At 40.5% G+C, this 25,961-nt stretch overlaps 1 protein-coding gene and 2 pseudogenes across 1 annotated transcript in view; 2 read left to right on the forward strand and 1 right to left on the reverse strand.

Annotated features, from left to right (window-relative positions):
- LOC122346577 (phospholipid-transporting ATPase VA-like) overlaps positions 1–25,961 on the forward strand; it is a 248,915-nt gene that overhangs the window by 63,817 nt on the left and 159,137 nt on the right.
- LOC122347593 lies at positions 944–11,885 on the forward strand (annotated as a pseudogene).
- LOC122346738 lies at positions 11,516–21,180 on the reverse strand (annotated as a pseudogene).

A 25,961-nucleotide genomic window follows, 5' to 3' on the forward strand; every position in this document is an offset into this window, starting at 1 on the left:
ACAATTATACTTGTGATGTGGACGTTGCTCTATAGAAACAGATTGATTAACAAAACTTGCCCCTACTGGCGGAACATGTAACCTGCAGGCCCCACAGTGCATGATAAATGATTAATATTTTTTGGATAAAAAGATTCAAACACTGAGATAAGAAAAAAATCCAGTTATTTTCCTCATTTTCTTCCTTTCGGATTCTATCATCTACTAACGAACATTATTATTACACTTATTTTATTATTTTTGATATGTGTGTATACAAAGCGCTGTTTATCTGAGCTCATACAAACACAACTTTCAAGGTTTCATCGCATCTCAGATTTTGACTGACTGCCAGAAGAACGCTGTGCCGCTGTACCGATGGTCGTCCTCGCGCCGCAGTGCATTGTGGGGTTGCGCTCCGTGTTTGCCCCAGTTGACTCAAGATGGCCGCGAATATTTTGTGGAGGGGTTGGAGTTGAATACACGCCGCACTCGGAGCGATTGTGATGTTGAGAGACCCGATTCATTCGTCCGCATCAGAACATCTTCAGAAGTAAGCTGCCAAAGCATTAATCGCGCTTCTCCCGCCCCGATCGCGCGTGATCGAAGCCGTAATAAGCTCTGTTAGGCCAGTTAGCCGCGCTGCTAACAGATCCGGGGAGGGACGGAAAGGGTTTCTGGTAAACAAGTGAAATCAGTGCAGCCCCGGTATCTTAAATACATCCTCGTTTTTGATAATGCAACGACCGCCGTTAAGTAAAATCAGTCCGTGTCTTTGAAACGTCAGACTGTGGCTAGCTGCAGCTAGGCTAACTAGTTACTCAGCTCTTTTCTGCTATTAACGTTACTCCCCGTGACAGTTAGTGCAAGGTTACACGATTTGCTGTTCTCTCTCTGCCTTACGCGCACCGATCATCCACACAATTTATTCCTGACTATTATGTGTGTGTTTGTTCGTTTTAAAATGAACGGTAGGAGATTGGATATGTGTGTGTGCACGACTGAAGTTGTTTGTGCACTGTCATACCCCCTGCCTGCCCCTCTGCGGCCTCAGCTCCTTCTGCTTGGGGTAAACGACTGTTTACCGGTGCACAGGATGTTTCGGTTGCGAAAGCATTCGGGATGTTTTTAGTTCTGTTTAGGTTTATGTTGCTGCTCTTCTAGCGGTCACATGGGCTGTGTGTCAAAAAACCAGTGCGCTGACTACCTATACTGCATTTTTATACATCGTAGGGTTCCATAAAACTGTTTAGGCAGGCAGCTTGCTTGGTTTTAAGACATTCTGCCCCGTGATGCACAGTGTTTCTCAGTCATTTTGAAACAGTTACGATCAGTAGTCATTAGGGATTTTTTTATTTTTGGAAGAGCTATGCTTTTTTATCAGTCATTACTAAGTGAACTGTTCCCAGTCAACTGTGTATATTGTACATCAATGTGTGTGTGAGTGACCGTTCTCTGTTCTTCCGCAGGATTGCTACCTGACCACCTTTTGGTCTCTTTGAGTTCAGAGCCGCAGAAGAGTGTGATATTGGAAACTTTAAGCAAGTCTAATGTAAGTTTATTAAATAACTGTCTTCATGGGTGGCTCTACTTGTCTTGACTGATTTTCAAAACTTAAGTGTTCCTGTTGATTTATTTTTTTCTTCAAAGTTTCTCAACAAGCATAGTCAGATTCCGGGTTACCGACTCGGTTTTGCAGTTTGCATTAAAGGGGTTGTTCACCAAAAATGAACATACTGTCACAATGTACTCACCCTTCACTTGTTTCCGGTATGAGATTCTTTGTTCTACTGGTAATTTGAAGAATGCTGGTAGCCAAATGGTTGACAGTAGCCATTGACTTCCGTAGTATTTTTTACCCATAGAAGTCAAATGACTAGCAACCGGTTGTCAACCAAAGAATGAAATTCATGCAGGTTTGGAACAGCTTGAGGGTAAGTAATGATGATAGAATTTTCCGTTTTGGTTAAACGGTCTCTTTAAGAACTAGCAATTATTCTGAAAGTGTGGTCATATGCCATTGCTAGGCTGCATTGTCCATGCAAAATCCATTAATTTCAACAGGAATCCACATGAGGGTGAAAAGGTTTCCCCGCTATCGGTCACTTGAATCTGCCACTTTGCCCAACAGAAAGCTGCTTGGTTTGAAAGTGCACAGTGTTTCTATACTATTCACAAATGTTTAGCCTACATAAGTATGCTGATCTTTTGATAAAGTGACCACATTTTCATCAAAAGGAATAATTACTAGTTGAAAAGCATTAACCATAATGGTTAATAAAATCAGGTTTACAGTAAAACACTTGAGCATGAAATCTACATTATTGTGCATTGATATGAATTGCACTGGTGACGATAACCAGAAGTTTAGCCACCTAGCAAGTCTAATCCAAAAAAACATAATTACATTATTACAGGTCAAATAATAAGCAGTTTCTGATGAATAATCATGTTAAAGCTGTAATAAATATACAAGCTTCAAATATGATTTGAAACCCCAAGAAAAGCAGACTCCATTTACTACTTATTTTATAAGTGTTATATTCATTAATTATTATTTTTGCAAACTGAGAGATGAGTAACATGCTTACACAAATGCTGTTAAAAGAGCATCTTGCTGAACCTGAAACATTTCGGTGCCTTTATATTGAAATGGCATTGCATCAATTATTTTGATGTGATGACATTCTGCGTTAAATGTTTTTTTTATTGTGACAGATCAGTGCATGGTATTTAAAAAAAAATTACAGGCATGACCTAACAATGAGTAGCTGCATTGTATATATGAATCATTATTTCAGATTAATAATTCTCTTAAAAAGCGTAAAAGTAATGCTTGCTTTTTCCATCATTTTTGAATGTATTTTCATGTGCACAAGCAAATGTCAACGTGTTTTAATGGCTGTTGGACAATTAAATGGATGGTTTTATTTGAGATTGATTAGCAGAGAAATATTTGCACTTGTTGTGAACTTATTTCGTGATTGAACTGTGATTAATCCTCCTGCTGTCCTGTTTGAATGTCTGATACAGGAAGCGAGCGGCTGCAAAGCATTTAATTGAGCGCTACTACCACCAGTTAACAGAGGGCTGTGGAAATGAGGCCTGCACGAATGAGGCTTGTGGCTCTTCTCCGGGTTTCCAGCGCATGGATAACAAAAATGCAGCGCCATCAAGGCCCTGGAGTTATATAAGAATAATGCCAAACTGTGTGATCCTCATCCTCTAAGAAAGGAGCCAGTTCAGCCTTCCCGGAGAACAGTGCCAAAGGAGCTCACAACTTCTCTGCTTGCAGCAACGGGAAGATGAACCATAAGGATCTACCACCCACAAGGGAGGACTTTAGAGGTAAATAGCGTTGTCACGATTGTATTATTACAAATTAGTATTATTTCACAATTTTATTTTTAGGAAATACTCAGGAAAGGAACAAACAACAATTCTATATGTAAATTTAATGTCCAAATGTGACCCTTGATCACAAAATTAAATTAATAATCAAATTAATAAATAAATAAGCCTTCCATGGCTGTATGGTTTGTTTCTTTGCAATGCATATAAATACTCAAAAATGAAGTTTTGATAGATTTACCATAGGACGCTTACAAAATATATTCATAGAACATGATCTTAACTGAAAAATCAATCATTTTTACCTATTTTACCTTAAAATAAATTTTTACCTATTGCAACAAATGTACTCATGCTACTTTTTTGCAATCCAGGGTCAAAAATTATTTGTTATGAGGAAAAAACAAATTAGGTAGAGTAGAAATACTAAAACGTTACACTGTACTTTTAAATGCCACAAAAGGTGCTACTGAATACATGTTTAAACCTTGAATAACAGGCATTAAGTATTTCTCAATTAGGTAAAGAGTATAACATTTTTAAGTTAAAATTCGTGTTGAAGAACAAATTAAATTAGAAGCTGTGCTCAGTTTGAACTCTTCTGACTTTTTCTGAAAAGTTGCAAAAAGAGGCATGCACACTATAAATATGGAAAAAAGTTTGACATAAAAACACAACGCTTGTCACAAAAATAATCGTGATAAATCCGATGTCAAACTACTCTGAATCATACTTTGACTTTTCATTCAATTGTTTACATATTCTTTACCATGTTCTTTGGCAGATCTGAATTACTTGACCGAGGAGAAGGTGTATGAAATCCTGAGCCTCTGCAGTGAGACCGAGGACTATTCTCCTCTAATCCGTGGTCATCGGTAGGGTTTTCTGCCGGAGAGTCTGGTTCAGAGTTTCCGCAAAGCAGCAACAACACACCAAGGAAGAGCTCAAGTCCCTTCAGGCCAAGGATGAGGACAAAGATGAAGATGAGAAAGAAACCGCCTCCGGCCCGCCCACAGCCATGGAAGTGGAACCGAAGCCTCGGCGCCAAGCGGAGATGGGCCGCCTCACGGAGAGAACAACGCCCAAAAGCTGGGTCCCGCTGAAGTTTCTGTAGATATTGATGCGGTAAGAAGAGTGTAATGACAGACTATTATCGAACGAGAAGATTGAAGCAGCATTCCTCAACGCGTTAGTCTACCTGTCGCCCAACGTAGAGTGTGACTTCACCTATCACAACGCAATACGCCGCCGACCCTAATTACCTGAACGCCTTCATCATCGCCATGGAGAACAGTAACCTCCACAGTCCAGAATACTTAGAAATCGCCTTGCCGCACTTCTGCAAGGCAATGAGCAAGCTACCTCTTCCGCCCTGGCCAAGCTTGCGCGTTGTGGTCGCAGTACGGCGAGAGATCAGATCCGACGCCTGGTCGAGACGCTCCAGCAGCTTATTACCTGCGGTCATCAGCAACGCAGTTCAGCAGCGACAACCTGGTCAACGAGGATGATGGTGTGGTGGCAGCCACCAAGCGCTTGGAAAATCGCCTACTATGCAAATGTGCTGGGCGGCGACCTAGACACGGATCACAACGAGGAGGAGGGCGACGAGCCCATCCCGGAGTCCAGCGAACTGACTGCAGGAGCTGCTCGCGCGAGGAACGGCGCAATAAGAAAGGCCTCGGTGGATCCGCTGGAGACGGAACTGGGCATTCGTGGCTCGGACTGTCGAAAAAACCCTCATCCCTTTCGAGGAGTTCATCAACGAACCGCTCAACGAGGTGCTGAAATGGACAAAGACTACACCTTCTTCAAGGTGGAGACAGAAAGCAAGTTCTCCTTTATGACCTGCCCGCTCATACTTAACGCTGTGACTAAGAATCTAGGCCTGTACTACGGCTAACCGGATCCGGGATGTACAGCGAGCGAGGATTACGGCCCTCTACAGTTTAGTGCAGGGACAACAGCTGAACCCCTTACCTGCGCACTCAAAGTGCGCAGAGACCACATCATAGATGATGCTCTTGTCAGGTAGGTCTTGCCAAGACGAATGTCGCTTTCATAGTGATTGTCTTGTTCATCGTTTGTCATTCGTGATGAATGTGATTGATTTTAGTTGGAGATGATTGCCATGGAAAACCCAGCAGACCTGAAGAAACAGCTGTATGTGGAGTTTGAGGAGAGCAGGGAGTAGATGAAGGAGGAGTATCCAAAGAGTTCTTTCAGCTGGTCGTTGAGGAGATCTTTTAATCCAGATATAGGTAATTACCATCAATTATTTCCTACTTGACTCATTTAATGTACTCTGGCTTTTTCTTACTCATCCTAATGTGAAGCTTAATCGTTTTAATTTATATTAATTTATACCAGAGTGGATAATGCACTATATAAGCTAGTAGGATTAATGTTCCTCTCAGAACTTGTTTTATTGATATTGATGATCTTGTGCGTAGTTGAGGATGTGTTGTCTTACTCTTTCTCTTTCTGTTTCATCTACAGGGATGTTTACCTATGATGAAAGCACAAAACTTTTCTGGTCTAACCCTTCATCGTTTGAAAATGAAGGCCAGTCTACCTTGATAGGCATCGTCCTGGGCTTAGCGATCTACAATAATTGCATTCTCGATGTGCACTTCCCCTATGGTGGTTTACAGAAAACTAATGGGAAAGAAAGGAACGTTTAGAGACCTTGCAGACTCTCATCCGGTAATGCTTGGTTACATTTATTTACGTTAATCAGCCTTCCTAGTCTATCCTTTTTTGTTTGGAAATACACATATAACAAAAAATTTGGTGGTGGTAAGATTTGTTTGTTTGAGAGAAGTCCTTTATTCCTGTGAAGGCAAAGGTGTTTTTCAGACATAGTTTCAGCTCCTCGGTGCCACAAGCCTAATATGCTCATTTGGTATTTAAGGGTGTATTCACACCTGTCTTGTTTGATTTGGATTGAAATGAACTCACGTAGTTGGTGTTATGCTATGGGAGTTTGGTGTTTTGCTAGTCAAATTAGACATGTAAAAGCCTGCAGTCGCTTTCTTATACACGCTGTTTTTTAAGTTTCACTTTCTTTATAACTCAAATTAGTCCACTATAAAAACAAAACTCTCCATGATTACGCTTGATTTCGAATTTATTTTTCGACCAGTTTTTTCCTGCTTGAGAATTTCTGTTCAATGAATGCGTGACCGTAGTACACGTGTATCAATATTGAAAACCAGAAAAAACTGTATTTGTGAAAGTAGTTTGTAAATTCTTTTGAGGATTCTTTGATAGTTTTTTTTTAAAATGTTAAAATTCTTACAGCCTACCAAACCTTTGAACAGTAATGTACATGGTCCCCTTGATAAAACAGTTTTAAAGTACACTTCAGAAATAGTGGCATGTACGTTTTTATGAACGAGATAAACCTATTTGTAGGTTAAAAAAGGTTATTATATATTTTTTATATTAATGTTAAAAGGATTTTTTACCTCAGCGTTTAACATCATGACAGTGAAATGATGTATTTACAAAAAGCAACATTTCAGCTTTATTGTAAATAGCAGTGCATGTCCTGTTCTCATATATTCTGTAAAGCAACTGTCTGTTTGCAACTTGTACGGGATAGAGGCGGATTTAGGCAGAGATTGTGTCTGGGAGGAGATTTAGGCAGGTACATCAGCACTTTAGGGGCATACCCTGTCATTATGACTTTAGCGTGAGTGTCTGTCTCATCAGAATATTTAGGGTAAAGTTAATTCTTGCTCTTTCACAGCAATTATGCAGGATTAGCAGAAAGCCTAGTAGTGTCAGTGCAACTCTCACATATTCTCTAGTAATGGTTCTAATTATCTTTTCTTTTTTCTTTTTTTTTTTCAGGTTCTTTATCAGAGGGTCTGAAGGATCTGCTGGGGTATGAAGGCAATGTGGAAGACATGATGATTACCTTCCAAATCTCACAAAACAGACCTGTTTGGAAACCCACTAATGTATGATTTGAAAGGAAGGAGGAGATAAAATCCAGTTACAAAATGAGAACAGAAAGGTTAGTCCATTTTAAGTAGAAATGTCAGGAATTAAATTCATTCATTCAACATTTGAAAACAAAACATGTTCAGATTCTGCCATAGTATACGACAATAATCGAAGTGGCTCTCTGCAGGATTTTGTGGCACTCTATGCAGAGTACATGCTGAAACAAAAGTGTGGAGAAACAGTTCAAGGCCTTCAGAAGAGGATTCCACATGGTCACTAATGAATCTCCGCTAGTATCTGTTTCCCGACCGGAGGAAATCGAAAGCTGCTTATATGTGGTAGCAGGGGTGAGTTGGCTATTCATTATTACTCTACTCCTCAGGTTGCTCTTGCACATGTGGTGTACAGCCATATATGATTTTCCACTAATTGTGTTTTCTCATGCAGAATCTTGACTTAGCTTTAAAGAGATACAGAATATGATGGTGGATACAACAAAGACTTCCTCGCATTATTAAGTATGTGAATGCTTATTAAAATATTTACATTATATCTTGCATTTTTGTGGATCATTGTTTTCTTTACGAATCAATCTGTCGTTTACTAGCGAATGGCTGATATTTGACCATCTGACGGTTCCAGTTCTAAAACCTAAAATCATGTCAATGGATAATAAATCTTTAACGGATTGTATTTCTGCTGAGCAATTGTTGTCATGGAATAAATAATTTCATTTGTCTTTAACAATGGGGTGTTATATTACCCAGCATCCATCCTGATCTCCAGATATTCACACATCAGCATTTAACTTAACGCCATCTGTTGGCTACAACAATTGCAAATACTACTTCCTATGTGGGATTAAAAGTGTGTATAAAAATTATTTTTGCAACCTCAGGGATTTCTGGGAGACTGTGCACTCATTTGGGCAGGATAGAAGAGGCTGTTTCTCCAGTTCACTACGCAGGCACAGATAGAGCTCCAGTTGGAGGTTTAGGCAAACTCAAGATGATTATTGCCAAAATGGCTCCCAGGACTCAGACAGGTAAAACTCTAAATACACTGTTGATCAATAATGACTTTAAAGCTTGTTTAGATCATCAATCAGATTGATTCAGTTTTTAATAATGCACTCTCTTCTCCTCTTCCTCCTATGCTCAGGTTACCCCACCTCTCATACTTGCTTCAACGTGCTGCTCCTTCCTCTGAATATCCACAAGGTGAGAAATCTTAGAGAGAGACTCTTAAAGCCATCACTTACGCAGCGCTTCTGCATGCTCTGATAGCACCAGGATCCGCAAAAGAACCCGCTCCGCCCTCAGAGCTCCATTTCTGCGTCAAAGGAGCATTCAAGCCACATCAGACAACCAAAAGTAACATCAAGTTTAGAAAATGGCAAACGTGAAATGGGGTAAAATGGGAAAGTTCTGAGCAGGACCGGGTGCCTGTGCTAAATAGTAGATAAAACCACACTGGACTCTTGCCTCTCTCCCTCTTATGTAAGTGTTAAGGTTCCATGCATAAAATTGAGTAAATAGCTAATTTATTTATTTTAAGGGATGAAATCTCTTGTCATGTCTGCAGAAATCCACTCACGTTTGCTTTCGTAGTCATGAAAGGAGTTAGACGCTTAGAAGTTTTCAACACCTGCAGGACTGATCACCATCTAAACTTAACCAGATCAAAGGGAGGAGAGTGAAACTTTATTGATTGATGTATTATGGTTGAACTGTGAAAGTGCAATTTAACTCCAATATTCAGAATGTCTTTTAGGGGTTATTTTTTTCTGTTTTGGGTCTGCCCCTTTGACATTTTTTTTTTTGGCTTGTGTTTCATAGGTCTTCCCTAGTCCATTTGCATTTGCAGCAGTGCTTTCAAGGTACAGAGCAGCTCAAGTCTCAATTCTCGTCCAGGAATCTGTATTTATTGAGGAACTGCATTGTTTGTAATACCTTGGCACAGTTGTTAGCTGCTCTTTTAAGGCCAGTGTTCTGCATTTCACTTCCTAGACCTGCCCTCTTCTTTTCGCACAGAATTGATCGGTTTGCTAAAATCAATCCACGCTCATAGTGCACTCCTGACAAAAACGAGGTAGTGTTACAAAAGAGAGATCTAACCTTCCTATAAACCTCTCTCAAAGGCTTCCTACTAGTGTTTTGGTTTTGTTATCTATCTTGTTTTAATTCAGGATGGCAGACTTTAGTCAGTGAATGCTGAATTGACAGTGCCCCATGAAGAAACCGTTTTAGTTGCTGCTTCTCTTTTTTTTTTTTTTTTTTTTTTTTGTTTGTTGCTCTTTCACAGTGTCTGGCCCTATACTGTTGGATGAAATGAGGGAAATTGGCACAAATTGTACACTACTATCTTGTCGTGCAAACATTTATGCTTTAGAGAATCACCGCCTGGTTTGTCCAGGCATAGCTGGAAACCCACTAGATATGCCTCTACACTTTTTTTGTTTTTCCTTTTCTCCTCTTGCATATTAAAATGTGACTGTGGTTTGTCTCCACTGCTGGTATGGCGCTAAGACATAAAAGGAAGCAGAACTTGATATTGAGAATGACAACATTTGACTTGTTTCAAGTTATTCTTAAATAAATTCAAAACTGAAAAATGAAACCAAGTGTGGAAATGTGATGATGAGATTGCATGATTTCCAACCTTTTGCGTCTTTTGTGGTATGTCACAGCGATTTTGGAGCTTACAATGTAAATATTTCTACAAAATTAACCACGCATGTCATATTTAATACCATATTGAAGCCTAAATACTTTAGCGCTCTTTATAAACATAGTTTAGCTTTTAATAAAAAAGATTTTAGTCACTTTAGGATTAAGTTGCCTGGTGTCTAGCACTGTCAAACGGGTCAGTTAATAAAAAAATAATTATATGTAATTATTATTATAGTTGCTGTCAAACGATTAACTGTAATTCTATTAATCCAAATAAAGCTTTTGTTGCATAATGTATGTGTAAGTGTGTATTTGTTCAATTTTATTATCTATATATAAAACACATGCATGTTTATTTAAAAATATATATATATTTTGTACAAGGAAATAAAAAAGTCTGTTTACATAAGTCTATGTTCATATTTATGTAATAAATATGTACAGTATACATGCATATATAAACAAACTTTATTTGGATGCTTCTAATCATAGACTAAATCCTCTTTGTCAGCACTACATTTTGACATACACTGTTTCACCTTTTCTATATCAGATTTTCTATGAGTACAGTTCAGGTCCCTAAAAATGACATGGCACACACACACATGCTGTCAGGTCTTGAGAACTCTCCAGTCCAGCTTTTTGTAGTCCACTGAATAATATTACTTTAAAAGAAATGCATTGACAAGCAAACAACAGTTGTTAGAACATTTATTAAAGAACAGCATTTTTAGGTACTCTTGGGTAATAAATACTAAAATGTTTTGGCTTGTGTTGGGGATGATTTTAGCTTGTCCATGTTGACTTATTTTCAAACATTGCTATTAGCCATATTATACAATTTATGTAATCGTTAATATTAATATAATTGTTTAATGCGCCAGAATCAGAAATATCATTATCAGAGTAATTAAATGCTCATTTAAATATATTTTTCATACTTGTACCAAATCAAAATTAAAAGAGTCTGACTATAAATGTAGACCTCATCCATTACAAAGTGCCTTTTAATGCCACGCTTTTGACTAGAAACCACAAAGAAACACTAATGTTACAAAGTAGCCAAAGATATAATGCCAAGCAGTTTTAATGAGTTAATAAATGTAAAGACATTTGTATAGTGTTTATGCATCAGCGCTGATCATGATGTGAAATGCTTCTATGCACCCCTGTCAGCATAAATTACATTTTGCATTAAGTTCATACTAGAGAAATCTTTGTATAAATATTTTCTAATTGTGATATTAGTTTCAGGAGTATTAATATTTTTCCTGTAAATATAACACGCCTGAGGGTTGCATAATAAATAGATTGTTTTAAAATATGCAATCATTTTAAACCTGAAATCTTGAACTAGTAGTGACTATCTCTTCCCTGTCTGTCATCTGATCTGTTCTACTTGCACATATTGAAGAAATACATCAGCATTACATTTCAAATACATATATATATATGGCAATTAGTACAACATTGTCATGTAAAACTTATAAATAAGTATAAAACATTTTAAAAGTAATGTACTATGTTCAGAACATGTCCATGGATAGGAAACCCTATTAACCTCAATGCCCATGCTGTCTGCCTATTTGGTCTTCTTCTCTTCTTTTTGTCCTCAACAACCTCAGATAGATCTTCCACCCAAGTGTTTTCACTTTCGTCTCCATGTTGAAGTGATCCTCTGTTTCATCTTGCTCTGGTAGGATGTGTATTCTGCCATAAGCTTAGCCGTAACTTCATCATCAGTGACTTCCAAGGTTGCTCGAGGCGGTGAATCTTCTCTTCCAGATCTTTGGGATCGGCACCAAGCCTGTCACCGCCACAAGAAGGTTGTCCTTTCTTAAGATGGCCTTTCCTTTCTCCTCAGGGCTTTTGGCATCTGGGTACGCCCGCATGTGGAAAGCGTCACGAGGTCGCATCTTAGAACAGCGCTGAGGTCCGGTTAGCCGACGCTACTGAGACGTTTGCCGTTTCTCGTTTCGGCTTTACTGCCTTTGATTCCGAGGATACTGATTCTCTCGGCGCAAGCGCCCGTCACTGAGCACCACAAACTGGCGCGATGCCGCCATCGCCACCACTGCAAGCTTCTTTGATAATGTACATTTCCCTGCCCACGTCCCCTTTTACATATATAATCTCCAGGACTGAACACACTGAGGCCGTAACTTCAAACACCAACACCACCTGATAAGAAGTCCAGCTTCACAATCCTGGAAGATCTTGCACCTCTTCAGTGTATCTAAATGGACATTACCTAGTTATTTCAGCCTTTGAGCTTTATCTGGAAGGTTCTTTTCAGACTTCCTTCCTCATCGCAAAGTCTTTTCTCCGCAGCCAAAGGTAGTCGAATCCACTTGATGACCCTGGCCTTCCAGGTCTTTGCTGACTTCACGAACTGCATGCACTGGGCTTGATGGAGTCAATCTTGAGCACTGAAATTCAAGTACGAGAAGCGCTCATGTTGAGATCATGGCACCGACGTTACCGGACGATGGTGTAGCTAAAAATCAACACTCCGATGAGAAAGTCCATGGATTTACAAACAAGTATTCAATGTCTCTAACAGGAGGTGGTGTTCTGATGGTGGTGAGAGTAAGAGTGGACCAGTACAGACAGTAGATGCATTTTCAGCTGCCGCCGTATTCTGATGGCTGATGTTTGGATATACCCACGTGTCAGTCCAAAGCCAATCGTTTTGAAAATGGCAAAGAAAATGCAAGCGTTCCAGTGAATAATAATCAGGATGTAAAGTACGAGGTTGCTGATGCGGAAAATGTTCGGTGGTTTGTCTGGTTTCCGCAAGCGGTCGAAGAACTCAAAGAGGCGTGCATTTTGAAAAGGCGGTTAGCGAAGTTCGGATTGTTGAAGCCCACTTTCAGCATTATTATATCCGCTCGATCATTGGAAAACATGTCATATTTAAAACTGTGGGATCGCCCTGTAATGATTCATCAACTTCTTAGAGTCTTTGACAAGGAGACCCTGCTCCAAGAAGCCTGAAAAAAAACAATAAAAATTCAACAAATTTACAGATTTTAAAAGAAGTCTAATGCTTACTAAGGCTGCATTTATTTAATAATAACATACAGTATAGCAGCAATTATTGCAAAATATTATTACAATTTAAATTATTATCTAGAATATATTTTATAAATAACTTATAATATAATAATACATATTCCTGTGATGAAAACTTTTTTTTAATGACTGTAGTATTCAGTGTCATAAATCTTCAAAAATCATTCAAATGTGTAATTATCAGCTTTGAAAATGGCTGTGCTTCCAAGTATGTGGAAATTTCTTTTTTTAGGATTCTTTAATAAATAGACATTTCAAGAGCATTTTTAAAAATATATTTGAATGGCAGTGTACTAATATTTAATAACAGTTATATCAATACGTTTAACATTTATATTAAATATTACATATAATGTTCATATTAAATATTTTTATTCTTCCTGAAAAATCACCATACCTGTTCTTGATCTGACAAATGTGTCTGCATAATAGATTACATCTGAGGTATAGTCCATGATGATCCAAAGCATCGTGTAAGAATTCTGAAGCTCAAGCTTGAAACAGGCCTAAAGAAATATACAGGATGAAGCACACTCCACGCCTGAAGTTATTGATTTGATGAGAGATGAACAGACCTTGTGACCAGCATCACATGCAGGTTGTAAAACACTGGGGCTGCTATGACTGAAAGCCATCTGTAATACTTGGTCTGAGGCTGGGTCCATGATCCACACTTCTTTCCTAAAACACATACTAAATTAATGTCTGGCCACTTTCAAAGATAAACACCTAACAAATCAGAGTTCTTCTGTGAATAATTAATATCACACTGTCTGATTAGTATTAGTACTAAAACTGTGCTATCGTTAAAATTGTATTGGTTTCATACTCACAAGTGGAGGAGGAGCATCTTTCTTTTATCATCTTTCTTATCATCCTTCTTTCGTCCTTTTCTATCATCTTTTTCATCATCCTTTCTTCTCATCTTTTTCTCATCCTTTTCATCTTTTTCTCATCTTTTCTCTTCCTTCTCATCTTTTTTCTCTTCCTTCTCATCTTTTTCTTCCTTCCTTCTTGTCTTCATCTTTTTTATTTCTTCCTTTTGTCCTCCTTTTTGCTGAAGGTAACATTTTGGGTTGTTTTTATTTTGAATTAGCTTGTGAACTAATCTGGTATCTAGGGGTAACTAGTGTGAACTAACAGTAAACTCTCAAGTTAACCTGCAGAGGGCAGCATTAACTCTACCAATATTCACTGAACGCTTTTGAGGCAATCTACAAAACATATTTTGAGAAGAATTATTTGATATAGTATAATCTATTATTAAGGATTCTATAATCTACCACATCCACATATACATTATTTATCTTTCCTTTTATACTGCACTAAACAGGGTTCATATATGGAGGAGCTGTTTCTACATAGTACTTACTCATCTGTGTTATTGCAGTTGTTCATATTGTAAGCTGCCAGAGGCCACTGTTTTGGCTTTTCTTAATGAGCAAAAGGCATTATATTTGTTATTATTATGGAGTACATTTTGAGGATCTGATTCTAGGACGACAACTATAGATCATCACTACTGCTGATTTATTATCTATATCTATAGTCAACAACGGTGCCCATAGTTTCTACTCTACAAGTTACTGTGGCAATTTTACCTAAAGGAGCATTTCTACATGGAAATCTACATACTGTTTTCGGATTTAGTTTTTATTAAATGAACCCTCAGCTCTTTGGTTTGTTTTATTAACTGCACACAGTACTGTACATTTTAGCACGATGGCATGATTCCCTACATGACATTTTTCAAGGTCTCTGCCTTATACCAAAGTCATATCGGTCCGTGACAAAAAAGCTGTACAGAAAATCTTTTTTTTTGACTTACTTCTCTTATGAGGCCTGTCAGGAAGGCCAATAGAGGACCGGGCATTACTTCCACGGCTAGATAAGTCTTTAAGGTCAGGTCCGCGGAATCGCTCCAAAGGAGCCGGGACGCCTCAACCTCTCTGTGAATTTGTGGTGATGCCCAGTTCCTCAGCCTTAGCAGAAACTGGGTGAGCCTGGGAGACCGAGAGATATCAAACAGAAACACTTCCAGAGCTCTTTATACAGTATGTAGCTTTTGTTCGCTTCAGCCGTGTCAAATACAGATTTAACAGATAATGTGGTGTGGATCATACTTCTCTGTTTGGTAAAATCAGATGTGCATTTGACTCGGCTTTAGTGGTAATTTAGGGTTCGCGTGGTAAACTACGTTCAAGCTCTGGTTTGGATGGACTCGCGTTACCTTGCCATGGGCCCCAGCACCTGTAAAAGAGCTCCTCCTGGATTCCTGAAACTGGCTGGTTGCAGAAGAAATTATGCCTTGCATGTCAGAGTTTTCCTCACATAGTGAATGCGCCCTGAGAAAAGTGACGGGTTAGTCGTGTTTCAAAAAGATGCCGAAACTGCCAAACACTAGGAATTAAAATGTAAGGTAAAAAGCTAAGCTAAGCTATTGAAGAAAGATGGAGCTGCAAATGTATTTGACGTGACAACAGACCTGCATCCTGAAGCTGACAGCTTCCTGTTTCATTTGCAAAGAGTTTTCCACGTTTCAGAAAAATTACAGTTTGGGAAAATTTGAATTTGTCTGAAAATCTTGTTAACATTTAATTGTTTACTTTTCAGGTGCAAAAATCAAGAGCACTGTAAGTGAAGCTGAAAATGATAAAAAATAAATAAATAAAAAACATGACCGCCTTAAGGTCCGCTTGTTATTCTAACCTGCTTGCACCATTCGTCTCGCCCAGTTCATCTCTCAGAGGCTCGGGTCCGAGCCTGGGCCTGGATGGGTAGGGATTGCTCTGTACAGATCTTCGCCATTCTCTTTTCTTCTCTTTGCCTTTTTCTAGGCATTCAGCACTTAATAAGACATGTCAAACAAAACACAAAACCATAACAAAGGCCATGAATTATTAACATTTAAAGCGTGTATTTGATCCTAGAAATTATGCTCAAAAGTACAACGCAGCGAGGCTTTCAATGGGCTTCCATTATTTCAGATAATAACGATGGAAATATGGAAATGACCCAAGGTTCAGTGGAATTAAAATCTGAAGAGATTACAAGAACCTGCTATTGACTTGATCTCCATGAGCCCGCTTTACAATCGACAGCACTGCCATCTGAACGCATCGCTAAAAATACTTGCTGCTTAAACGCTAAACAAGATCAGTGGCCCATCTCGCTGGTAGATCTTGACCCAGATGTACTTTAAAGGAAACTCGAGCTACCATCTCTTAGAAAGTGTGACTGCATATAGCAAGAAATGGCTGAGGCTAATATTGGTTGAACTGGGTGGTAAATTGAATTCTAAAAAAAAAAAAACTTTATTTGTTTATATGGCAAGAAATGTAATAAAAAGTACAACAGATTTGTTATGCAGCGCGTCTTTGACTAAAAGGGTGATGCTGCGCTTTCATCTATCTAATGATGTTTAGTTTTATCGTATTGTTGAGGGGATTAGTGTAATTAGACTAACACCACCAACTCTATTTGTGTAATCTATTCCAAATCCTGAACGATGCTATGAGGACACACAGCGACTTCTTGTCTGAAGTCCTGATTTCCTCTGAGGATCTGAAAGACCCCGCCCCACCTCAAATAACAAATCATCACACACTTATTTTGTGCTAAATCATATAAATGAAGTCAATCACCTGTGCATTTATTTCACTTAGGATTCATATTCGTAAAGGTGTCTAGTTTTTACAGTATATGTATATCGGCTGTGTCATAGTATAGTGTCACTGTCTCATCTACTAGTGAAAATCTGGACTGGTTTATTTTCACTAAACGGTTTAGTTGAAAAGCTGAGCATTGCTGCACGTGCGCCAGAAACGCTCCGAATAGAGGGGAATCCTGTTAACTCGTTTGCATTTGTTACTGACCTTCGTTATTATCAATACATTAGCCCATGCAGTATTTCATTGTATGACTTATTTGTCTCGTCTACAATTCAGCCACGGACAACAAATAAGTTAAGTAGCCTATTCGTGTAGCACTATAGTAACCATGTAATATATTAAACTTACCTGCGAAGCAACAATATTTAGTAGTCCAACAGATTTAGAGACCAGGTTCAAACAGAATCCCTGTTCAAGTTGCTTTTGGTTCAAGCAATTGGTGATCCTGCTCAGTGTTATGTACAATCCCATCTTTAAAGAACTAAGTCGAGTTTGCATTTTTGGCCATCAGTTTTTCACCCACTTTGCTTTCCATCGCCAGTCTTCTCTAGACTGTGATGATGTGTGATTCTTAGATGTCCAATTTTTTTTAATAGACCGGTAAAATGATGCGTTCAGGAAGTCCTCGGCTCCTCAGATGACTGACAGCCTGAGCTTTCTGATGTGGACGTGGGCGGAGCCTAGCGCTCGTCGTCTCATTAATATTCAGTAGCAATGATAAACGCCAATGGCTCTGCCATTTGTACAACCAAACAAAACACAATGTTTATAATCCATCTGTTATTTGTATTACTTATCCTTAAGGCAACATTTGTTTATTTTTATAATGATTTATTCTAAGCTAACTGACACAGTTACGTTCGTTATTAGACCTTTTCTGAAAAAATAATGAAAAAAATGTGTTGCATGATTTTTATTTATATCTGTAGAACTGCCTTTGAGAGCACCTTTCTATGCTGCTAGGTAGAATTTTTGTCCTGATGAACCAGCACTTTCAGAGATTAGGGATCCGCTGAAAAAGTGGCAAAGCGTTGGTGGCACAATACCGATATCACCATCTCTGGCATCAACACGCTCGTCCCAGCCATGCTAATGAGACCTGAGAAATCCTTAAGGCAATCTGCGGAGCTGCATCGTTAATCCTAGATTAGGCCTGAGCACCTATCTGAGCCACCTAATACTCTTTCTTGGCCTCAACTCCTTGAAATACTATGTGTGCACCAGTTATACTGGGCTGACCTCACATAGCATACACAGCGCACATGGTTTTGTGTGTTTTTTTTTTTAACTGGCCTGGGACCGAAAAGTACACGGGATCAAAGGCAGCATGAAAACTCAGACATGATCTCAAGGGAGCTCTGTGCCTTTGGGTGTGTGTGTGAGATGAGACAGAAGAGTAAACCAGAAACCAATATATCAAAAATACAAACAAGTAATATAAATTACAGAAGCATTTGCAGGCGTAACTTTCAATGCCATGTCACCTGCCAAAAGCATATTATTAAGCCCTCACTAAGGATTAAGCCGCCTTAACATCTGGGTTATCTGTCACAGATCTCCATGAGATCTGTACCTAAGTGAATACAAAATCTGAATTCTAGCTAAGGGTTTATCTTGCCATTTTTTATGAAAAATAACCTGTTAATAAATTAATAAGTTAATACATTTCAATAGCTCAATAAACTGTAATTGTATCACAGTATTATCCTTTTATTATTACATAAATATATTATTTTGCCCCATTTGTACTAACTGGATTAAAGACAGCACTGAATATGTTTACATATATGTATGAAATATTAATTTGATATATTTGGCATCAGAAGCAGCATTTTAGATCATAACTTTAAAACGAATACTAGTCATGAATATCAGTTGTGAAAATCTTGGAAGACGATTTTGAACCCTAAATCACTGTGTTAATAATTTATTTGCATCATAATATACAAACAGAAACGCTTCTTTCAGTATACTGTACAGTATAGTATAATATCTAACACTGCCCTTCATTCAGAAACCAATACATTTTCAGCATAATGTTTCTCTGACATTACACCAGTCTGTTTACTGCAGTGCAGGCCTTGTGCACAGTCCTTTTTTTTCTTTCATCTCAGGAGAAGTTAAGTGTCTTCGGCTCAGCTGCTGCAAAGCTCTTCATGTCATCAGGACACTGAGTGGCAGAGGCAAACCGTCTCTGCTGCAGCCTTTAGGGAAATGCCATGATGAAACACCCTGCAATACAAACCAACAAAAATAAATCAATTGCATTGATACAGTTTCTCTATAGTCACACAACTTTGACTAATGATATCATTATAGATTATGGGCTATTTTGCTTATCACACAGGTTTCCATAATTAACTGGTTGATTGTCTAGGTTTGCACAATACCTCTAAACAGACCATACTGGAGTCGTTTCTGGTGCTGCTTAATGCAGCCTCTATTGACACTCACCTATTCCTATACTTTTTTTATGTGGGTAATATATTGAGTATATTGGGCAATGTGTATGTCACATCTCTGGACTCTGTGTTTATGTTTTCGTTTCATGCCATGTGCTCCCTGTGCCCTGCCTTCCCTCTGTGTTAATTATGTTATTGTCATCAGCTGTGTCTCGTCAATTACCCTGTGTATTTAAGTCCTGTGTTTTGAGTTCTGTTGGTCCGAGCGTCAAGGTCCCTACCCGATGTCTACACCCGTGTTTATCCTGCCTGCCTGTTCTACCTACCTGCCTGCCTGCCTGCCTGCCTGCCTTTATATCTTTATTTTGTCATTTTTGAGATTAAATCCATTTAAGTTTATTTTATCTCGTTGTGTGCTCGTGGCTTACCACACAACCGTGACAGAACGTTTCGGACCTACAAAGTGTAAATAGCGCGTATTTTCCCTCTTATTTTTTCTTGTTTTGTTTGCCATGTTTGCCCAGTTTAAAGATCCAAACTTCCTCATCCGCCTGCTGGAGCAGGGGGATTGCTCTCTCGAGGACTATACAGAACTATTCCTCGAACTGGCCAACGACTCCCGCTACCCGGACTGCTCTCTGCTCGAAATCTATTTCCGCGGACTTAACACCTCCAGCCAAGCGCAGCTGTCCGGGAGCGGTCTCGAGAGAGCCTCGCCGCGAGTACGTCGAGTGGGTGCTGGTGTCCTGCAAATCAACCATGATGGTTGCGCTGGAGGACAACGACACCAGCCCTACTCCAGATCCAGAGCCCAACTCATCCCTTCACCGCATGGTCGAGCCTCAGCCTGAGCCCACTGCTGACACGGGGGCGGAGTCGAGCGTGACCACGGACCCATCGTCACAGAGAGCGACAGAGCCGTGGGCGTAACAGGACCCGAGCCGTATACGTCAGACCAGGTGCGCGAGCCAGCAACGGAGCTCCCGCGGTGGAGACAGCCGACTGCGAGGAGGAGCGGGTGGAGCTCCGCCCACTACACATCGGCTGAGGATGAGCTGATCATCCACCTGGGGCTGCTGGATCTGCAAAGGGAGCTGGATGATGTAGACTTGGACTTGGACTTAGACTGGGCACCTCCCTGTATCCTGAGTTCCTGTTCCCGCTCAGCTACCCAGTAAGCCCGCTGGTTCCGCCCAGCCGTCCCGTTAGCTCGCTGGTTCCGCCCAGCCGTCCCGCTAGCTCGCTGGTTCCGCCCAGCCGCCCCGTTAGCTCGCTGGTTCCGCCAGCCGTCCCGTTAGCTCGCTGGTTCCGCCCCCAGCCGCCCCGCTAAGCTCGCTGGTTCCGCCTCAGCTTCCCGTTAGCTCGCTGGTTCCGCCAGCCGCCCCGTTAGCTCGCTGGTTCCGCCCAGCCGTCCCGCTAGCTCGCTGGTTCCGCCCAGCCGCCCCGCGAGCTCGCTGGTTCGCCCCAGCCGCCCCGTTTCCTGTGCTCCGCGCACGCGCGCTCTGTCCTGTTTCCAGTGCGCGCGCCGCGGCGCTTGTCTCGTTTCCAGTGCCCGCGCTTACGTGGCGCTTGTCTCGCTTCCAGTGCTCGCGCGACGCGGCGCTTCTGTCTGCTTCCAGTGCTCACGCGACGCGTGCGCTCTGTCCCGCTCCAGTGCCCGCGCGTCACGTGCGCTCTTGTCCCGTTTCCAGTGCCACGCGCCACGCGGCGCCTGCTCCTGCCTTGTGCCCGCGCCACGCGCGCTCCGTCCTGCTTCCTGCTCGCGCCACGGCGCCTGGCCCTCGCTCCTGTGCCTCCGGCGCCACGCGCTTCCGCTCCTGCTTCCTGTGCCCGCGCACGACGCGGCGCCTTCCGTCCTGTTTCTGTGCCTGAAGCGCCACGGCGCTCCGCTCCTGCTCCTGTGGCCGCGCCACGGCGCTTCCGTCCTGTTTCCAGTGCCCGCGCCCGCGCTCCCTCCAGTGCCGCCTCAAGTTTTCCCCACCCTCCCACCCTTGTCACACAACGACGATGGATCCCAGCAGCCCCCTGCGCCATCCTCAGCTCTCCATCAGAGCTCGCGACGGGTCTGCCGGTCTCCATCGCCGCCGAGGGTGAAGGATCCTCGCCGCCGCCCTGCCTCCGAGACCCAGACTCCTCCTCGGCTCGTAGACCCGCTGCTCCCCTGGGCTCCTAGCTCCTCCTCTACACCGTGGTCCGCTCAGTCCACCAGCTCCACCAGGCTCCATCGCCCCTCCGCTCCGCTTGGTCTGTCTGTCGCCGACCATCCGTCGCCTCGGATTCCTCTCCTCCGGCTTCGCCGCCCCTCCATCCCACCGCTCTGCCAGGCTCCTCCTTCCTCCGCTTCACCTCAGTCTCAGTCGCCTGGCTCCGCCGCGCCTTCCCGCCCCCCGCCTCCGTGGCCGTCGCCGGCCTGCGGGCGCCGCTTTGACCTCCAGCGCCTCGGACGCCACTCCTGGCTTCTTCGGCTCTCCGTCTCCGCCTCAGTCTCCTCCAGCACCTGCTCCTCCTCTTCCCCACGCTGGCCCGGTCGGCCCCATGGAGCCGGCGGCTGCTCCTCCTCCATGGCTCTCCCTCCTCCGCTGGCTCCACCGTGGACCACCATAGCTGGGCTCTGGATCTCTCCTGCCCGGACTCCTCCTGTCTCCTTCCTGGCTCCTCCTCCATCTACACCTCCTTGGACCCTTCTGCCTTCCTGCCTGCCCCCTCCTGGGATCCGCCCTCCACCAGAACCTCCTCCCAGACCCGGTATCCCCAAATCCTAGTCATTTTGGTTTTGTTTGTTTTCATTTGTTACCCTTTAGTGTGCGAGACGCACCTTCCGGGAGGTGGGGTAATGTCACATCTCTGACTCTGTGTTTATGTTTTCGTTTCATGCCATGTGCTCCCTGTGCCCTGCCTTCCCTCTGTGTTAATTATGTTATTGTCATCAGCTGTGTCTCGTCAATTACCCTGTGTATTTAAGTCCTGTGTTTTGAGTTCTGTTGGTCCGAGCGTCAAGGTCCCTACCCGATGTCTACACCCGTGTTTATCCTGCCTGCCTGTTCTACCTACCTGCCTGCCTGCCTGCCTGCCTTTATATCTTTATTTTGTCATTTTTGAGATTAAATCCATTTAAGTTTATTTTATCTCGTTATGTGCTCTCGTGCTTACCACACAACCGTGACAGTGTAACTGATCTAAAATGCACCTTTTGTCTATTGTATTCCAGACAACTGTTGAAATATGCACTCAATAAAAATATACTTAATGATCACTATATTATGTAATTGAAAATTAAAGGGATAATTCAACCAAAAAACTGGAAAATCCTCACCCTTGTGTCGTGTGTTGTTCCAAAACTGTATGCATTTATTTCTTCTGATTCCTCTTTTTGAGGAATATTGGTAACTACGTTGGTTTCCACTGACTTCCACTCTGTGAGAAATAATGCAATGAAAGTCAGTGGGAACCAAAACTGAACATACTGAACAGAATTATGTTTTGTATGTATGTGTGCTGGTTTTTGTTTTTTTATGGGGACACAAATTTGTTGAATGACATGGGTATGATGGAGGTATTACAATTTAAAAGTGGTTTATGAGGACACTGCCAATGTCCCCACAATTCCAAAGGCTTAATTTGATTTTTTTTTTTTTTTAAATGTATAAAGTTCTTGTAAAGGGTAGGTTTAGTACTTATAAACCACAAATGCCAACATGTTTGTGTTTGCGTGTGTTTAAAGTATGCACTAATAAAACAACATGAGGAGTAAGTAAATAACAGAATTTTTAGTTTTGGGTGGACTATTGCTTTAAGGTAATAATTGTGACTTTATTTAATAATGATGATAATAAAACTACCGCAGAGAGCCTCACAAGTGTTTGTTTGGAATCATGTACAGAAAACGTTCAGCTCAGTTAAAAGCCCTCTTAGCTAACACAGCCAGAAGGTAAAGGTAATCACTGTCTCTAAACACAGCTTGCTTCTCGGCCTGCCTATCTTTGTCTCTCTCTCTCTCTCTCTCTCTCTCTCCTCCCACCCACTCATCATAGTTGCAAGGTGTCACCTTTGCTGTAATATTTTTGCCAGCGTGCTCCATGCATACATGCAACCAGTAAACCCAATCAGACAGTGTTGTATAACCAGCTTCACCAAAATCATTACAAATGACAGCGATACACCCACAAACCTGCTGCAATCAACAGATTCAAAACCCTATGTGAACTAAACTCAGTAAAACTTACATACATCACACAAAGAAAAACTACTTGATCTCATGGATGCGATGAATAATACACCAAATAAAACGAAAACTCGTATATAGACACACACAAAATGGCATGTTTATGCTACACGATGGGTATGTTTGTTTTAGATGGGTAGATGTGTATCATACGCGAAACCTTAGTATCATGTGCAAGTCCATTGTGTATCAATAATCCTATTTATATGCATATCCATGAGATCAAGTCTGTTTTTTCTTTGTGTGATGTGTAGGGTTTTTAAAACCTTTGCAATCAATTTTTTTTCCCTATATAATCACTTCAGCTGTCAGTCTAACTTGAGATCAGCAAGAGGTCACCGACCAGATATATTTATTTAATGTGCGCTTGTTTCTCATTTCTCTCAGGAAGAATAAATGATAGGAAACTATTAAAACAGCTGCACTGTGGAGTTGTTTACAATGCCACTGTGCATTTTCGGAATACTGCAAACACTGCATTAATTACAAACACAGTGTGGCACAAACACGTATAAATTAGAAAGAGGTGCTGTAAATACAGTTAATTAGAGACACTAGTAATCAGATACTGTAGTATTGCTGGCGGAGAAGACATGCAGAGTTGAACCAAATGAATGAAACAAAACTACTAACATAAATACAGCAAAAGCGTAGGATGGGAGCAAGGCATGAAGCATTGTAAGAGATGTTTGTTTAATGCAAATCTAATATTTAATGTTAGCATCTCCCTTTTAAATGTGCACCTTCTCTGATTGTCTCTGTTAATGACTCAGTGTTGCTAGTCTTTGAAGAGAACAGCTTTGACCGGAGCATTAAACGTTGTTATCCTGTTCTGCCTCTTACATATCCTAGAATCAGATCGCCCATCAGCCCGTTTTTGTCAAGTGATTCTCTCAATACACAGTTCACAACTTTTATTTTTATTATAAAAATTTAAATCAAAATGTTTTTTGTTGTTGTCCCCATGTGGGAATTCTGGAATTGCTTTGTTGTTCGCTTATTTTTAAGTGATATATAATTAAAATAATTCATTAATATGGTCCTGCAAAGGTTCATACTTTTCCAAAGTGAGTATTTTATTTCAGATTTATCAAAAATAGAATATTGGCTTTTTTTGTTTGTTTGTTTGTTTGTCTATTCTTACATCACTGAATATTAACCAGCTATTAGCTAATACAATCTAATAATAGACCTGAAGTGCGTCCAATATATTACTGTTCATTCACAATTTATATTCAGAACAATAATCCGAAAAGTAAAGTATGACTACAGTCTATCACATCTGGCATATTTATACACAAACCCCAAAATTTATACACTTGTATATAAATTCTGATAGAATATCCATAATGGAAGTCCATAATCCATAATAATGCTTCCTTTGGTGAGCTCTAACCCTGTTGTCCTTTCAACTCAAAATCCACCAAAATATTTGTTTTGCATTGTTTTGGATTGTTTTTGCTTATAAACAGTACTTTATCTGAGCATATTTATCTGAGGAGACAGCTTTCTTATTGAGAAAGCAATGTTTTGCTGCAGATACAATGGTTTGATAGATTTGTTTATTATGCATGGCTTTTCTCACTTTACAAGACATGAATTGATAACCTGGTTTATGTTGAGTGCTTGTGGAATGTTGCAATAGATTACGTTTACATTACATTTATTTAGCAGACGCTTTTTATCCAAAACGACTTACAAATGAGGCTTATGGCTTACTACTTACAATCAAAATGTTTAAGTTATATAAGAAAGAAAAAGAAAACATATAGAATAGAAAATGAATAGAGCACATATAGAGACATTTTTTATTTCTCTAATTGTATTACATTTCAGTTGTCTGGACTGTCATTCTGATGGCACCCATTCACTGCTGATGAAAAAGTGATACATTTTTCCAAATCTGCTCTGATGAGGAAACAAACTCATCTGCTATGGCCAGCGGTGAGTACATTTTTCAGCAAGTTTTCATTTTGGGTAAAACTATTCCTTTGAATTTTTACGAAATTATTAATGTGGTTTTGGTGTTTCCATGCAAACCTCCGTTGGACAGCTTTCCTGATTTGACGGTCCTGCTGATTACAGCGCCAGCATTCTTAGTGTGGTGAGAGGTTGCTGTGGCAAACTATAAGGCTCGTATAGGCCACCTGCTTCCAAACCTTCCCACGGCAGCAAAAATGAACAGGAATTCATTTCAGCTAGGCTGATTAGAAAGTTCCAGGTAAGTCTTTTGAAAATATATTGAATTTCACATTATAAAATGAACATTTAGATTATAATGAAGTTTAGAGACCTTAGCATGAAAGGTTTGTAAATCACCATGCTGTGTGTGCTTGCTTAAGAAATATATTATTAAAATATCACTTTACACTGACATCATGTCAAGTGAAGAATTAGGGGGTCTGTTTTAGACTTTGCTCTCAAACTACATAATTGTATTTTCAAATGCCAAAAGGAGTTGGGTCATTCAAAAATTAACTATAAAGATGATATATATATATATATATATATATATATATATATATATATATATATATATATATATATATATATATAATGTATAAATCAGATGTTTTTGAGTTCAACAAGAACCCCAGACCCCAGTAAAAGTGAAATGATGAAGGAATTAATAAAATCA

Source organism: Puntigrus tetrazona, chromosome 6 (assembly GCF_018831695.1).
Source record: "Puntigrus tetrazona isolate hp1 chromosome 6, ASM1883169v1, whole genome shotgun sequence".
Classification (NCBI taxonomy): Eukaryota; Metazoa; Chordata; class Actinopteri; order Cypriniformes; family Cyprinidae; genus Puntigrus; species Puntigrus tetrazona.